Here is a 17,009-nt window from a genome sequence, read left to right as displayed (position 1 = left end):
AGTTAAGAATTAACTTGGAGGAGGTTCCTGAACAGCAGCCTGAGTTAACGGACACCCTGCAACCCCCTTCTTCTTCTAGGATTGCATTACCGATCAATGAAGCCCTTTTGAAACCTGCTAAGGCCATCTGGCAGACTCCCGCTGCAAGCCTACTTACTTGTAAGCGAGTGGACCGGAAGTACTTCATCCCTTCCAAGGGCTCTGAATTCCTTTTCACTCATCCAGCGCCAAACTCGCTGGTAGTAGATGCAGTCAATCAAAAGACCAAACACCAGTTTCCCCGCTCTACCCCATCCGACAAGGACAGTAAGCAATTAGATCTGCTTGGACATATAGTATACGCATCTTCCATGTTACAATTTCACATTGCTAATTATACTGCCATTCTGGAAAAATATGACCACAAAAATTACAATAAATTCATGGACTTCATTGATGACATTCTGGAAGAAAAGAAACAACAATTTACAGTTTTAGTTTCTGAGGGACAAATCATCTCATGTACCGCTCTTCAAGCGACCCTCGATGCAGCCAATACTGCAGCAAGATCCACTGTTACAGCAGTGGTGATTCGCCAAGGTTCATGGCTCTCCTCCTCTTCATTTTCTCGAGAGGTCCAGAGTACCATTGAATATCTTCCATTCGATGGTGACAAACTCTTTGCCTCCACAACGAATGATGTACATCCTTCAATGAAGGACTCAAGGGCAACTCTCCAGTCCCTAGGAATTCAAATCCCTATGACCAGAAGGCTACAATATAGATACCAACCTTACCCGCATACACCCAGCAATTCCATAGATCACATGAGCAACAACAGCAACACCAGAGACCCAGATACCAGCACCGCCGTCCCAATTCCTCTGCAGTGTCTCAATCCCCTCCGACTAATAAGTAGATTTGAAGCCTTAGTTGAGGGGTTAGAAAACAACATTCCCACTTTAGTGCTTACACCGCATGCCCCTATTTTTGGACACCGCCTACGACCATTCTCCCATCAATGGCAGAACATTACTACCGACAAGTGAGTTATAGAAGTCGTCACAATTAGCTATTCCATCCCTTTCCTATCCTTGCCTCCTACCCACCCACCCTCCCCATCCCTCTTCAGGGACCTCTCTCATGAGCAACTGCTCCTCCAAGAAGTACAACATCTCCTTCAATTGGGAGCAGTGGAAGTCGTGCCTGAACAATACAAAGGGAAGGGTGTCTATTCCCATTATTTCTTAACAGAAAAGAAAACCGGGGGATGGCAACTGATCCTCAACCTCAGGCAGCTCAACAAATTTATCAAAAAGCAAAAGTTCAAAATGGTTACCCTCATCACTATAATCCAAGTGCTGGAGCAGGGCGATTGGTTTTCAGCCCTCGACCTACAGAACGCCTATTTTCATGTGACTATATATACGGCCCACAGACGTTTCCTTTGTTTTACCCTTGGCTCGACACACTTTCAATACAGGGTGCTACCCTTCGGCCTATCCACCGCCCCCCATGTTTTTTCCAAGCTCCTAGCCGTAGTCACTGCCTACCTCAGGAAACAAGGGGTCTTAATATTTCCTTACCTCAATGATTGTCTCCTCAAAGCCTTAACGCTCGACGAAGCACTTCGATTCACACAGCTAACCGTCACTTGCTTCCTATCCCTTAGTCTACAAATAAACAAAAACAAATCCACATTATCTCCTACCCTGCACCTGGAGTTCATAGGAGCACACCTCGATTCCCAGACAGGAATAGCATCTCTCCCGCCTGACCGCTTCAACACCATGAAACTATTGGCCACGAAACTTCACAATAGTCCTCAGGTCACTGCTCAAGACTGTCTACAACTATTAGGTCACATGGCCTCGTGCACTTTCGTGGTCAAATATGCACGACTGTACATGAGGTGCTTCCAAGCTTGGTTGGCCATGGTTTACAGACCGAACGTACACACCCTAAACAAGCATCTATCCATACCTTTCAGAGTCAAAGACTCTCTCCTATGGTGGACAGTTCCCTCCAACCTCTGCTCAGGAGTCCCCTTTCTCCCAGATACTCCATCCCTCATAATGACTACCAATGCATCCCTCACAGGGTGGGGTGCACAAATGTCCCACCACACAGCCCCGGGGCTATGGTCTTCAACCGAAACCTCCCTACATATAAACATCCTAGAACTTCGAGCCATGCTCAATGCCTGCAGTCACTTCCTCCCATTGATCCGGAACCAACATGTATGGATAATGACAGACAACATCACCTGCATGTTCTATGTAAACAGGCAGGGAGGAGCTCGCTCTCACTCGCTTTGCACAGAAGCTATGAAGCTCTGGAAGGTGCCTTGCGAACAACATCCGGATATCAGCCACCTATTTTCCCAGAGCTCTGAATACCACAGTGAATGAATTAAGCAGATGCTTTCCCTGGGATCATGAATAGGAGATAAATGAGACGATCATCCGCAACATATTCCGCATTTGAGGCTACCCAACCATAGACCTTTTTGCAACTGCGAAAAACACAAAATGTCCCAAATTTTGCTCCAGAGCAGGCCTGGGCAAACATTCCCTAGGAGATGTGTTCATGATCTCATGGGATCAGGACTTACTATACGCAGTTCCCCCGATACCGGTTCTCTACAGAGTTCTGACAAAGATACGAACAGATCATGCCACGGTAATTCTGTTTGCCACTTGGGGCCCAGACAACCATGGTTTCCATTCCTCACCAGAATGTCAATTCACCCACCGATTTTGTTGCCCCTCACTCTGAACCTCTTATCATAGGAACACGGCCGATTTCTTCACTCCAACCTGTCCATGCTTCATCTCAAAGCTAGGTTCCTACATGATTCTCCCAAAACAAACTAGCATGCTCTGAGCAGGTTCAAAGAGTGCTCCTACATAGCAGAACACAATCTACTCGCATCACCTATCTCCGAAAGTGGAAGCGATTCACACACTGGTGCTCAACTAAACAAATTCCTCCTACTTCTTCACCTCTTCCGTTCATACTTGACTACCTATTAAACCTTAAGCAATCTGGCCTTTCTTTCAGCTCCATCAAAGTCCACTTAGCTGCTATTGCAACTTTTCATGACATGATCAACGATACCTCTGTTTTTGCTCATCCAATTACCAAGCGTTTTTTCAAAGGGCTCCAATGCCTATACCCAGACATTAAACCTCCTACCCCTCTGTGGGACCTTCACTTAGTATTAACCTGCTTAACTCAACAACCATTCGAGCCCCTAGCCACTTGGTCCCTCTTACACCTCTGTATGAAAACAGCATTCTTAGTGGCAATCACCTCTGCCAGACGGGCAGGAGAAATAGCAGCTCTCATAGTGGACCCACCGTATATGCTATTTTTTAAGAAGAAGGTTACCCTCCGACTACTCCCTAAATTTCTTCCAAAGGTGCATTCGTCATTCCACATCAATGAGCCCATACACCTACCATCCTTCTTTCCTAAACCCCATGCAAACTCTTTTGAATCCACAATGGATACATTAGATGTACACAGGGCTTTGTCCTTCTATTTGGATAGAACCAGGCCCTTTAGTCTTCTAGCCTCTTTGTCTCCATTGCAGAGCGCTCCAAAGGGACACTTATTTCTACCCAGAGACTTTCAAATTGGATTTCTGAGTGTATCTGACTGTGTTATCAGATAAAGAAAGTTACATCTCCATCCGGCATCAGAATTAACTCCACTAGATCTGTGGCTACTTCCGTGGCTTTTCTACGAAAGTCCCTCTGCCTGACATCTGTAAAGCGGCCACTTTGATTTCTGAACACACATTTGTTAAGCATTATGCCCTTATTCACGGCCCTCTCTCTGATACACGATTAGGCAGAGCTGTATTATCTACTGCATTCTTACCAGATCCGAAGTCCCTACCTCCTTGAGATATACACTGCTTTTATGTCACCTGGAGTGGAGCACCCACAGGGACATCTCTTGAAGAAGAAGAGGAGGTTACTCACCCTGTGCAGTAACTGACGTTCTTCGAGATGAGTGTCCCTGTGGGTGCTCCACTTCCCACCCTCCTCCCCTCTACTTCGGAGTTGGGGTAGCCTCTATTGTAGAGAAGGAACTGAGGAGACCGGTTGTGCATGCATACTATTAAGGTACAGTCAGTGTGGGGGAGGCAGGCTCTGCGCATACGCGACTGGTACGAGTACTGCTGTCAAAAACTCCGAGCAAAGGTGCAGGGATGCACCAACACCTGGAGTGGAGCACCCACAGGGACATTCATCTTGAAAAACATCAGTTACTGCACAGGTGAGTAACCTCCTCTTCTTCCTCACTGTTCTTCTTTTTGTTCCTTTATACTTTTCCCACCAAAGGTTTCTACTGTAAGGACCCAACAAGAGAGGGATGGGTGGAATAGCCCATCCCCTCATTATTTTGAAATTATGCCTATTATCGGACACACCAATTTTGGTTAATTTCTGGTTCTACATCTTCTGTTTTTACAAGCATAATTTCAATAATCCTTGAATTATATCAATGTAGCCTTTTTGGTTGAGCCTAATCCAGTTTCTCTGTCTGGCTTTCTTGCACCTGTTCCCATCCAAGTTTCTTATTATACATTGTGACATTTTATGAATTTACACTCAATTTTTGGAGTTAAACTCACAATTAGGGTCAGTTATAGGCCCAATTGTCACAACAGTGCTTACAAATTGATTGTTTAATAATTTGTTCCAGTATCTTTCCAGGTATCAAAGTTAGGCTGGCTGGTCTATAATTCCCTGGGTCCTTTTTGTTCCCCCTTTTAAAGATAGATACTATGTTTGTCCTTCTCCAGTTCTCTGGGACCTCACCTGTCCTCCAGGACTTGTCAAAGATAATTTGTAATGGTTCTGAGATTGCTTCAGCTAATTCCTTCAGTACACTAGGATGAATTTCATCAGGCCCTGCATACTTGAATAAATCTAAATTATCTAAATATTCTTTAACCTGTTCTTTTCCCTGTTCCAGCTTGTATTCCTCTCCCCCTCCCCCCGCCCATGTTAATATTAATTGTGTTAAATATCAGGTCACAATTAATCTTTTTAAGTGATGATCAAAGTAAAATAAGCATTAAACAATTCAGCCTTCTTGAGGTCATCTGTTATTCGCTCTCCTTCCACACTAAGTAGTGGACATACTCTTTCCTTCATTTTACAATTGCTTCTAATATATTTATAGAACCTCTTCTTACTGCATTTTATGTCCCTTACTAGGTCTGCCATGGACTTTCTGATTTTCCCTATATTCTTATGCTATTATTTTGCCTTCATCCTTAGCACTTTGTCCATTTTTCCACTTCATTGTTAGGATTCCTTTTTGATTTTCAGGTCATTAAAGAGATCCTGCTGGACTTCTTTGGAACTAAGTTTCTAGCCCTCCTGGTTGCAGAGAAAATCTTGAAAACATAAATGCTAAAAACTCAAAAAACAGAAGGCAAATAATCCAAAATGTGTTATTTTATTTAAAGTCTCATAATTTTTTGAGCCAATCTCATGATTTTGAGTGCTTGGGGTTGGCAAACTGACAGCTCCAGTGTGGTTGTGGGTGTTCTGTTGGCTGCAGAAATCTTTAAGATTTTCTCGGGCTTTCTGTCACTCCTCTAGCAGAATTCCCCTGTCACAGGCTCAGAGAGGCAGTGAGTATGTTTATCAACTAATGCGTAGGGCCGCAATGTCACACTCTCTGTTCTTGATTACAGGAGTGGTTAGCAACACGTAGACGGCTTCTCCACGACTGTGGAACCTATGCAAGTCCTGCAAATCTGCCTGGCAACACCACAAATATCCCAGAGCCAGAGATTTGGCCTTAGTTTCAAATGGTCCTTTTTTATTATGACCATAATACTACAGTTACCCATAACTTCTTTTTGAATATTGCATATGGTTTTACAGCCCTTTTTAATGCACAGACCATAGTATGTTCCAAGGAGCATACTGTGAGCCACATAAAGTCTTGCTTTGTCAGCCTAAAAATCTAACATCCACTACTACATGTATATATAGAAAATCCTTGACTTTGTTAGGTTGTTAGGGCTTACCAGACCAGAAAATAGGCACAGTTATTTTAAAAGAAACTCTAATAATTATTTCAGTCCTACTAACAAATGGCCATCTGAAATAGGGAAACAGAGTCCTGTAAAATGGTTTTAAATACTGTTCCAAGTGGAAAAGCTGCAGCTTGGATTTAAAGTAATTGGCACAGATAGGTGCCTCACTGATCTACTCTGCTGTGGTACCAGAGTTTACTGCCACACCCATGAAAATGCCTTTGTTTCATGAATTGGCATCTTTATGTAGAATATTAGTCTACTTTGAACGGGTCTGGTGGGGATTAGATTTATAGGTGTTTGAATGTAACAGATGTACTTGAATTGTTACGTATAGCAGGAGGTGTTATGAAAAGACCTCTGCTGTCTTTTATTAGCTTGTTATTTTATTTGTGTACATATATATCTGAGAATCTTAATACAATTTAGAGATAGTTAATAGCTTCAAAGTGTAGAAATCAGAAAAATTAGAAGCCAGTAATGGTCACATAGCATTCTAGACAGAGTATTCATGGACTGCTATAATATCACATAGTTGGTTTTGGATTGGAAATTGTGAAAGAGTGGATGGAACCCAGGACTAGTGTTACTGTTCAAACATACATCGTGATACTACATGATCAGAATGGCAGAGGTCCTGTGAGGAGAATAGTGTGTGATGATGATGGTAATTCAAAACTATATCATAGTGCATACACATGATGAGTTGAACTACGTTTGTAACCTTAATTCTGGTATTTCTTAACCTTTGAGTACTTGACTTTGCAACTTATATATGTTCTTCTAACATGTTTTTTTTTTCCAGAAGGGAATTCTATATTTAATAATATAATAAATCTGTACAATGGTCCAAATAATGGCTGTTTCTTCAGCAGTACAAAGCAGCGAGAAAGCCAGCTAACTTGGCCCCCTGACGATTCTTCCTGTGTGGAGTAATTCTCAAGTGATCCTATTGGGATCCAGAAAGCGGGCGGGCGAAGCAAGTGATATAAGGCAGACACCGAGGCTTCTAGCACTCACAGTCCCAGCCTCTGATGTAGAGGGTGTGTTGGGGTGGGGGGAGAAGAAAGGATGTAGCCCCAGCTGTGTAGTCTACACTTGGCAAACCTCAGCCCCCAGAACAGTCATTAGACTGTTGGCAGTTAGCACAAAATAAAGCAGCCCAGAAGCTGCGGTACTTTGTACCAGTTTCTTCTTTGCTTCAGGATCAGGAGATATAAAAGTGGCTAAAGGCCTTGTGTATAGAGAAAGTTAGACTTCCGTTTGAAAGAGCAACAAGGTAGGTGAGGTAATATGTTTTATTGGACCAGCTTCTGTTGGTGAAAGAGACAAGCTTTCAAGCTTGCACAGAGCTCTTCTTGAGGTCTGGGAAACTTAATCTGCATCGCAGCTAAATCCAAGGTGGAAAACCAATAAGTCAAGCAGAGAGAATGGACCACATCTAGCTGAAAGTATCCTTCAAATTTGTCCACAGGCCTTAATGATTTGTGTTAAGTTGTGTTAATTTTTAAGAAGGCTAACTTCACTTTTTGAAGTGAACTCATCTGACCTTTCATTGTTCCTGCTGTTGAGTCTTCAAAGATCAGAGGTTATAATTTTAGACATATCAGATGAAAAGTACAAATTCTGCTCTCAGTTATACCAATGAAAATTCAGAGTTGTAAGGCCACTGAATTTTGTTCTTTTCTCACATGTTCAATTAAGGTGTCATCTGCGAATTTCATTAACATGCAATTTTAGTCCCATGCCCCTCTTTTCACGAAGATGTCCAACTGAGGTACAAACCTCAATAAATATACATTTTTCATCTCAATAAGATGTCTTCTACCATCCTTTTTGTTTACAGTCCTCTTTCAGCTAGTTTTCAGTTCATCTGCAAGTGTTTGTATCCAAGCCGATTTGAATTAATTTTGAGGTTAAGATTTTGTGACACTGTATCAAATGCTTTAGTAAAACCCATAGAGATCATTTCTGTTGCACTCCTTTAATCTATCATTTCATAATTTGAATTAAAAAAACACATGTTCATATGGCATGATATATGTTCTTTATAAAACCAGGATGACTTCTGTATCAGGTTTCAGTTCTTTTGTTATCGACCAGGAAACCATAGAAAGTTGTGACACTGACCCATTTACTGTCCTGACCATTTCTTGTTTAAGGGATTCTGTACAGTTAAAATTGGAAAGACAGGTGTGTCGGGGAATAACTAAGATCTAAGTTCTGCTTTTAGTTAGATTTGTGCAAATCCACTGAAATTAATGGCCTACCTGAGATTTGACCCTGAGTTAGTTGAATTTTCACCCCGATTCCCAAATTTAATATTGCAGAATTCCTTCACAGCAAAGTAGCATAGCAAAGGGGTATGTTGGTGTCATGCTGCCATTTGATGCACTGTCAAGTGATGTCTGTGCCAGCAGAGAAGCTGAAACCTGTGATAGTTAAAGCTGTAGCAGGAAACAGGGCTGACTCCAGGCACCAGTGCAGGAAGCAAGTGCTTGTGGCGGCCAATGGGAAGGGGCAGCACATCCGGGTCTTTGGTGGCAATTCGGCGGCGGGGTCCCTCAGTCTCTCTCAGACCGAAGAATGAAGCGGCGTGGTTGAGCTGCCGCCGAAGTGCCACCGATCGTGGCCCCCCCCCATTTTTTTTTCCCCTTCACCATTTGGGGCAGCAAAAAAGCTGGAGCCGGCCCTGGCAGGAAAGGCAAAGAGGTGAAGAGATTTAGCTTAAAACACTTGGCCATATTTTAAATGTTTTCTTTCCTGCCCCAAAAGGGAGACAAAGCAGGGAAGGAGAGTGCGTGTCTGGCACTGATATCTTTCTGCCATGTGATTGTGCTGGTAAGTCAGTTCCTGGGACGCTGACATCAGGAGCAGGTTAGGAAGTTCACAAAGGAAGAGCACTGAATTTTGGCTGACTACCCAGCAGTAGGAACAACAAAATTGTTTCTAGTTTAATTAGTGAAATAATGTAGCAAGTCACCAGTTTTCTTCAAAGGACCTTAGACTAAATGGCTCATCAAATTTGCCCTAGAGCTAGTGTTTCACTCAAAATAAAAAAGGCTGGTGCCTGCTGTGCTTTTGTGCTCCATTATGACATGCAGCTGGGAATGGAAAATAAATTGCACTAAAAGGAGCATTGTTAAGAGATTGTTACAGTTGCAAGATTAAACACTCAATAGACAGGAAAAAACAATTTTAAGTTTGCAAAAAAGTTGTAGGAAAGTCTCCCTTACATACAGATAAAAACCTACACTCCTCCTCTTCTTCCTCCTAGTGCATTAATCCATTGAAATAAATAGATGAAGGGCTTGCAACAGCTGGCACCAGTTGTGTCAGTCTAATTTCAGCCAAGCCAATTGCCTCTTGTAGTGGTCCAGTCATGGAAAAGAGGAGTGAGACATATGAAAGGAGATATTCGATGGGAGTTAGGGATTTGTGCACTTAACTAAATCTCATCTGGCCTGGAAAGTCAAGTTTGGAGTTACTGAGTGTCAGCGTGCTATCTGGTCACCAATTAGGGTGACCAGATAGCAAGTGTGAAAAATCGGGACAGGGAGTGGGGGGTAATAGGAGCCCATATTAAAAAAAGGCCCCAAATATCAGGACTGTCCCTATAAAACCGGGACATCTGGTTACCCTATCACCAATTCTGTTGCTCCTTTTGCTGGCAAATGAACTTATTGTACCACATGGTGTATTTCCTGCTTATACCATAACTGAGATGAGGTGGCCCTTTATTATAGTTGATGATTTCTAGGTGCATGCTTACAGAATTGAGAGAGCTGGACTATATTAAAAGAACATTATTAAGGTTACTAAGTCAAGCACTCCAAAATTAGGAAATGAAAGAATTAAAGTTGCCTGTTTTTCCTCCTTCGCACTGCCTGGGCCAGAAGTGGGGTCATTGAGATCACAGGAAAGCCAGACTCCCTGCTTTCAGTTCTAGTGCCCACCCCACCCCATCATGAAACAGCCCAAAGCTGCAACTCCAGGGAAAGCCCTGCTCAGCCCCAGTTGGAGCATGTGCAGTATGTATGAAATCTTTGGGAATTTTAGCTGGCAAGCTGTGATTTTAAAAAATCTTATTTGCCCAAATTTGGGCAGATTTTCACAGAGATGGCAGAAAGCATATGAGTGAAACAATGGCCAATCATCTGCTAATTTTAAGTCCCTACTCCAAAGCAAGGGGGAACAAAAGCTTTTCAAAAAATTTTCACAAGAATTTTTAGCCTGGGCAAAACAACTTAGTTTTTCCTCACCTCATTCTTGGAAAGAGCTGAACTGTTTTGGCTGACATCTTTCAAAAAACTGAGCCTGAGGCAGATACCTGGTGTGAAAATTTTCAGCCCAAATAGCTAAAATTTGGCAGTTATAAGCAACGAAGAATAGGGTCTTATAATGGGAAGTGCTGGCCAATCTTAATAAGTGGTGCTACCAACTCTGCCTATATTAAAACAGGAAGATTTTGAATAATGGAGTCGCTATCGTGATTTGGTCCCCAACAGAATGCTGCTATATAATTCTAACCTCATAATTTATCATTGACTGGCTATATATAATTAGTGCTAATGGATGTTCTCTTTGTGAAACTACAATTGGTAACATCTTAAAAAAAAACTAACTGGGAACTCCAAAATCAAACATCTAGCTGTGAAAATCTGGCACAGATACTCTGTGTGCTGCTTCATTCCACCACTAATGATAGTATGTGAGCATGCTAGGTAAATCTCATGATGATGCAAAAGCTAACACATCACCCATGTACATGCGGTATTAAGCATCAGTTACATCTCTGTTTAATAGATGTTCAAATTATTGTGCTAGCTGCTAGGAATCTGACCCATGCTACATCATTTACTTAATGACAATAAATTAGGCTGGCTGTGAGGTGACACACTGAAAGATCTGTTAGATTATTCTGCATTTATTTCAGCCTGGTCTTAAATATCTTTAATTGATGCTCACCATGGTAGTGGAACAAATACATTTTCTTCTTCATTGCCAGTTTTCAGTTTTTGTTCTTGGTCTTTTAAAGATCTTCTCAGATGTTAGCAGGGATTTTATGGAAGGCATACATTAACTCATTTGCAAGGAGACAGCAGAGGTTTTTCATGTGGTTAAAGAGGGTTTTTTCTTGATAACTCCATGCCAAATTAATGTCAAGGAGCCTAGATGATAGGATAAAGAATTGATATCACAAGAATGAGAGGAAATAATCTTCAAATTCATAAAGGGAGATAAATTCAAATTCAAATTTCCCTTTAATCTTCAGCTGAGGATCCTATGTACAAACATGAACCACACTGTTGTTGTTCTAAAAACAACTTGCAATAAACCAATGTAGATGTAATAAGTGTGCTTAAAATCCCAATGTCATCACAAAAAGCACAGAGACATCTGTAAGTTTGATGTGTGTAACATGTGGCATTACAAAGAAGGACTGACAGCTGAACTAAGTATCACTGGCAAAATTATGTAGGGAGAATGGATTAGCTGGAAAGCTTTTTAAAGTATCTAGCAATCTTCAAAACCCAGAGTTGTACCTCCATGCTGTCGCCTTAATGAGCTCTTCCATTTGTTCGTGATAATGCCCATGGGTAATTCTCTGTATAAAAGTTTGTGTCTTGTTAATGTTACCATAGACTGAGAAACTATCTGAGAAATTGCAACTAAGCAGGCGCAACTGTCAGGATTAGCATCGTAGGTTGTGATGTTTTCACTTGGAAAAGGATCTTAGTGATTTTGAGTCATTAACAACTGACCAAGTGTATCATCTTTCCTGTTGTTAAGGGAATAAAGAAAACGGCTTCTGAAAATATTACAGCTGATTTATTTATTGCCATCTCTGTGATCTGCAAGCAGTTGCATGAGTTGCCTTGCAAGAGAAGTCAATTCATATTCTTATCAGGGATAGGAGGGAATGGAAGTACTGCAGAAACAACATCTTCAAGTCCAATGTCAGAAAAAGCCCACTGGCTGTGTGGACATCCCCTTAGTGCCTTAGGAACTTCAGTCACTTCTGTGCTTTGCATTTTTTCCCCCTGGCCTTATTTGTGAAGGAAGATTATTCAGTGCTAGAAATCAGTGGTGGCATAAGAGGTTGAAGGGGATGTGTTTGAGTGATGGGGTTGCCTGTGATAGCAGGTCCCCTCTATGTAGAGTATAAACTAATTTCAGTTGAATACTGTCAACAACACTTGGACTAAATGACCTGGTCAACTAAAATACTTCAGTACTTCAAATATTGTAAGTACCAGGAGACAAGGTGTAACATGTATATCGGGTATGATTTTTCTGGTGCTAGATAAAGCACTAGTGGAATATTATCTACAGTTTTAGAGGAAGGATACTGGTGAGATTGAAAGTGTAGAGGACAGCAAACAGGTTTTGGGTGGAAGTACAATGAGTTGTGAATAATTAACTAAACTTGTCTTATAGAAGGAAATCTCATATTGTAAATGAGGTTAAATAGTAAATAATTTGAAATTTTAAAAGATCAGTATTGTCAACTCTTGTGATAATCGGTGTTCTTCTCAAAGCCCAATATCTGGGGCCAACTAATGCATCAAAATCTCAGCTTTTACTTAAAATAAATAAGTAACTCCTCAAAGTTTCTGGCCCTCGTGGTAGCAGAAAAAATCTTCAAAAGCTGACTTGAGTGTACCCTAGAGGTTCAGAAACCAGAAAGCAAAGAAAACTAACACTGAATATTTTTTTAAACTCTCATGATTTTAGAGCCAATCTCGTGATTTTTTGAGCCTGACCCATGACTTTTGAAGCCTTAGGATTGTCAATTATGCAGAAGATTGTGAATTGATTTAGGTCAGAAATAGTAAATTCAGGGGGGAGGGGGATTATCCAGAAGGGGATTTGATTATAGGTTAAACTACCACCATTATTGGAAGAATTTAGGGATGGGTGAACAAATTCAGACAAACCTCAATTCTGTTTCTTTTTTCATACCAAACTCCAAATTAATCTTTTTTTTTTTTTTTTTTTTTTTTTTTGGAGTGATTGTATTAAAAAGTTTGGTTAATTTTTTATCTGAAGTTCATACTCATTTGTTCATGTCCAAACAGATTTGGGTCTGAAGGGGAGCTGCCAACATATATAAGGAAAGCAGGTTCCTCTGGTATTTTTGGCTTTGCTCATCTTATTTTTGCACTTCAAATCAGACTTAGTGGGTTATATTTCTGTCCTTTAACATTCTGTGGTTTTACTTCATTTGTTTTCTTTTCTGCTAACAAGCAAGTATTGGACCATTTAGTCCCTCTCAGGGGTTGTCCCTTACCTGCAACAGTGTCCCACGCTACTTTTCATTCAATTTCAATAATAGTTACAAAAAAGCCTTTTTTTCTGTCATAATTTGAAAACATTTAAACTATTTATGTTCCTTTGATGAATTTAGCCCTGTAGCTCTGCTTAGATAGTGTAGTTTGATAAAAGTATTCTTTTTAACCCAGCTGTTTGTGCTGGCACATTGTAGAAACAGGAATCTGATTCCTGGGGCAGGAAAGACTAACCACATCACAGAACTGATCAGAAGGGAAAACCATCTGCACCATTGACCAGGCTTTTTAGCCAGTCCTAGAACTTGTGTCCACTTCAGCATGGAACTTATCTGCAAACTCATTTTGAGATAGGTGTACAGGTGAAGAAAGGAAAGAGAGTATAAAAGGGGAGTAAAAAGAAAACAATACATTGTATATGCCTTTTAAATTTCCAGTCAGATTTGTTTATTTACATTGGATGGTATCAGTAAATACCATCATGTGCTGTGTTCTGCCAGGTGTGAATTTATATCATGCTTCAGAACCAAATGTTATGTATCCTAATGGGTGACATCCTTGAGATTTTATAAAGGGCTTCAGTAGAATGTATTTTAAATCCTTATAATTCGGACAGCATAGGAAACCTACCATGTTCTAGTGATTTTTAATTAAGTACCACAAAAATCTCCAATAGAAAGAATTTGCTTATTTAAGTAATTTTTCTATGCTGAAATATTCAGAAAGCCCAGTTCTCTAGGTTCTGCTAAGAAAGCCTTTTTTGACAGTATCCTCTGGAATGATAGGTCACAGTTATACAGGGAAGGGTGCAATGGAAGTTTTAGTAATTCTGTTCTCCTGAAGTCTGCAAAATCTGTTATTTAAAATATGTTAGGATGTTTATAGATTGTGTAGTGCCTAAGTGACCAGCGAAGAATTATGTATACTGATCGGATAAACAAAATTATAATTAAGTAACTATTTTAAAATCATGCTTTTGAGACCAACGTAACCCCTGCCAATTTTTTGCTGTGTGTGGCTATTTTGATTAAAGACTGTATAGCAACATCTTGGAGAATTAGGGTTCCTTGTGCTATAAAACGTACATTATATATCAGATTATTCAAGGTATGGCTGGGACCAATAGCACAGTGCTGCAAGTGTTAACAGTAACTGCATAGAGAGATGCTATTTATCTTATGTGTGTTTTAAGATGAATATTTTACACTATTCTGTTTTGTATCTTTTAGCTTTTTTAGACTCGGTGCAGCATCTAAATATAGATAAAACTCAACAGGGGCAAAAAAATAATTTGGAAAAACCTCAAAAACCATCATCTTTGCTGCAGTTCCTTAAAGTAGAAAGATTTATTCAAATAGGGGAAAAATACATATACAGCAATTTCCTTCACTTGAAGAAAATGCTATCACACAAATAGAGATGCATGTGGGAAAAATTCCCATTGACTTCTTTGGGCTTTGGCTCGGACCCTTGACTCTGTCCCATTGCCTCAAGGATATTATAAATGCTTTTTCCCCAATGTTAGTAGCTTGACATGGGATGTGTACTGGTGCTAACCTTCAGTTTTTGTCAGGTCTGATATTCAGATTTCCAAACAGAAGAATGGGGCACAAAATGGGAGCTAGATTTTTTTCACAAAAGGTGATGCAAATATCCAGCATCTAGCAATTGCATCATGTAGGAGCTGTTCATCTCTGCATTCTGAGCACAACAAATATCTTGAGACCCAAATGCTAGATAAATGTCCATGGTGTTACCAGTTGATCTAGTGTTCTTGGACTTTTAGAAGCCTTTGATACGATCCCTCACCAAAGGCTCTTAAGCAAACTAAGCAGTCATGTGATAAGAGAGAAGGTCTTCCCTGTATAACAGTGATCTGTCATTCCATGTTACAGGTGTCCTAAACCTCCAACTGTCTGTAGTTGGGACTGGGCAACAGCAGATGGATCACTACAAATTGCCCTGTTCTATTCATTCTTCTGAAGCATCTGGCACTAGCCACCATCAGAGACTGGATACTGGGCAAGGTGGACCATTGGTCTGACACAGTCCGGCCATCTTATGTTATGTTAGACTTCAAAAAGAGAATTGTATATCACACAGCTGCATGACTGGGCGCATCTTCACGTTAGAGACACTACAGTAGAAAGACTGTGTTTGAGTTCATGATGATGGGTAAATAGTATTTATTGTTTAATTGACAGATCCTATTATGACAACTAGGCATATTTGACTGCAATAATTCAAGTACTTATTCTGGCAAATGAGAGATTTTGTTTGGGATCTGTGTAACACACTAGTTTTGCTAGGCTCTGTTAATTTTAAATAGTGAAACTGTGCAATAATATACTTAGTAATTACTATAGTCTTTTACAACATACGTTCATAGAAATACTGAAATAGCAGTATTGTATTTCAATTTAATAGCTAACTAATAAAAGAGTTGTTAACATTACAACAGCATAGTCAGAGAAGCACTCTCTCTATCCCTTGCCATGCTGTCCTGGTTTTTCATAATGAATATCTGGTCATCTAAGGTCTTACAGTCCTCCAAAATAATTATCACATATGTTTTTATTGGAAGGCAGGCACACTCTAGCGGGAACTCATTCATTGCCAGCAGATCGAGGGATGTGATCATTCCGCTCTATTCAGCATTGGTGAGGCCTCATCTGGAGTACTGTGTCCAGTTTTGGGCCCCAAACTACAAGAAGGATGTGGAAAAATTGGAAAGAGTCCAGCAGAGGGCAACAAAAATGATTAGGGGGCTGGAGCACATGACTTATGAGGAGAGGTTGAAGGAACTGGGATTATTTAGTCTGCAGAGGAGAAGAATGAGGGGGGATTTTATAGTTGCTTTCAACTACCTGAAAGGAGGTTCCAAAGAGGATGGATCTAGACTGTTCTCAGTGGTACCAGATGACAGAACAAGGAGTAATGGTCTCAAGTTGCAGTGGGGGAGGTTTAGGTTGGATATTAGGAAAAACGTTTTCATTGGAAGGGTGGTGAAGCACTGGAATGGGTTACCTAGGGAGGTGGTGGGATCTCCTTCCTTAGAGGTTTTTAAGGTCAGACTTGACAAAGCCCTGGCTGGGATGATTTAGTTGGGAATTGGTCCTGCTTTGAGCAGGGGGTTGGACTAGATGATTTCCTGAGGTCCCTTCCAACCCTGATATTCTATGATTCTATGCCTCTGAATTCAGAGGGATTCTGGCTCTTGCAATTTTGCCAAGCCTAATACTAACACAACTATGTCAGACCCTTCCATGCATACGATAGAAAACAAATACTGTACCTGGAATGTGCACTGGCTGACATTTGAAACATTTGTAATTCTTAGCAGAAATTTAATTAAGTAAAACTAACAAGAGTATTTTAAACTGGGAGCATTTTCCTAATTTTCCCTTGTCGAATCTGTAACAGTATCAAAAACAGATAAAGATCTTTGCTTCTTAATATGTTTGACATTCCTCAGCTTGGTCCTCTCCTCCCCCAAATGTTTTTCTTCTTATGTGAGTAACATTTATATGCTGCACGCACGTATACACTCGTACTGTCCTGGACTCTTCCATTCTTGGTTGATTTCATCTTGGGAGATGGGCGTTGTTATCCAGTTCTGATTTTCAAATTAACTAACATTTTAAACAGACAAGAAAAAGGAGTGTAAT

At 40.6% G+C, this 17,009-nt stretch overlaps 1 long non-coding RNA gene across 1 annotated transcript; it reads right to left on the bottom strand.

Moving 5' to 3' along the window:
- Positions 1-281: 281 nt before the first annotated feature.
- Positions 282-11,099, bottom strand: LOC117871580. Its single transcript, XR_004644291.1, has 3 exons — positions 11,018-11,099; positions 1,566-1,652; positions 282-443 (listed from the first exon to the last, which is right to left on the bottom strand). It is a non-coding gene; the product is annotated as an uncharacterized LOC117871580 (long non-coding RNA).
- Between the last annotated feature and the right edge of the window lie 5,910 nt (positions 11,100-17,009).

Source organism: Trachemys scripta, chromosome 1 (genome assembly GCF_013100865.1).
Source record: "Trachemys scripta elegans isolate TJP31775 chromosome 1, CAS_Tse_1.0, whole genome shotgun sequence".
Taxonomy (NCBI): Eukaryota; Metazoa; Chordata; order Testudines; family Emydidae; genus Trachemys; species Trachemys scripta.
The sequence above is the reverse complement of the archived record's forward strand: the minus strand, read 5'-3'. Positions and strand labels throughout refer to the sequence as shown.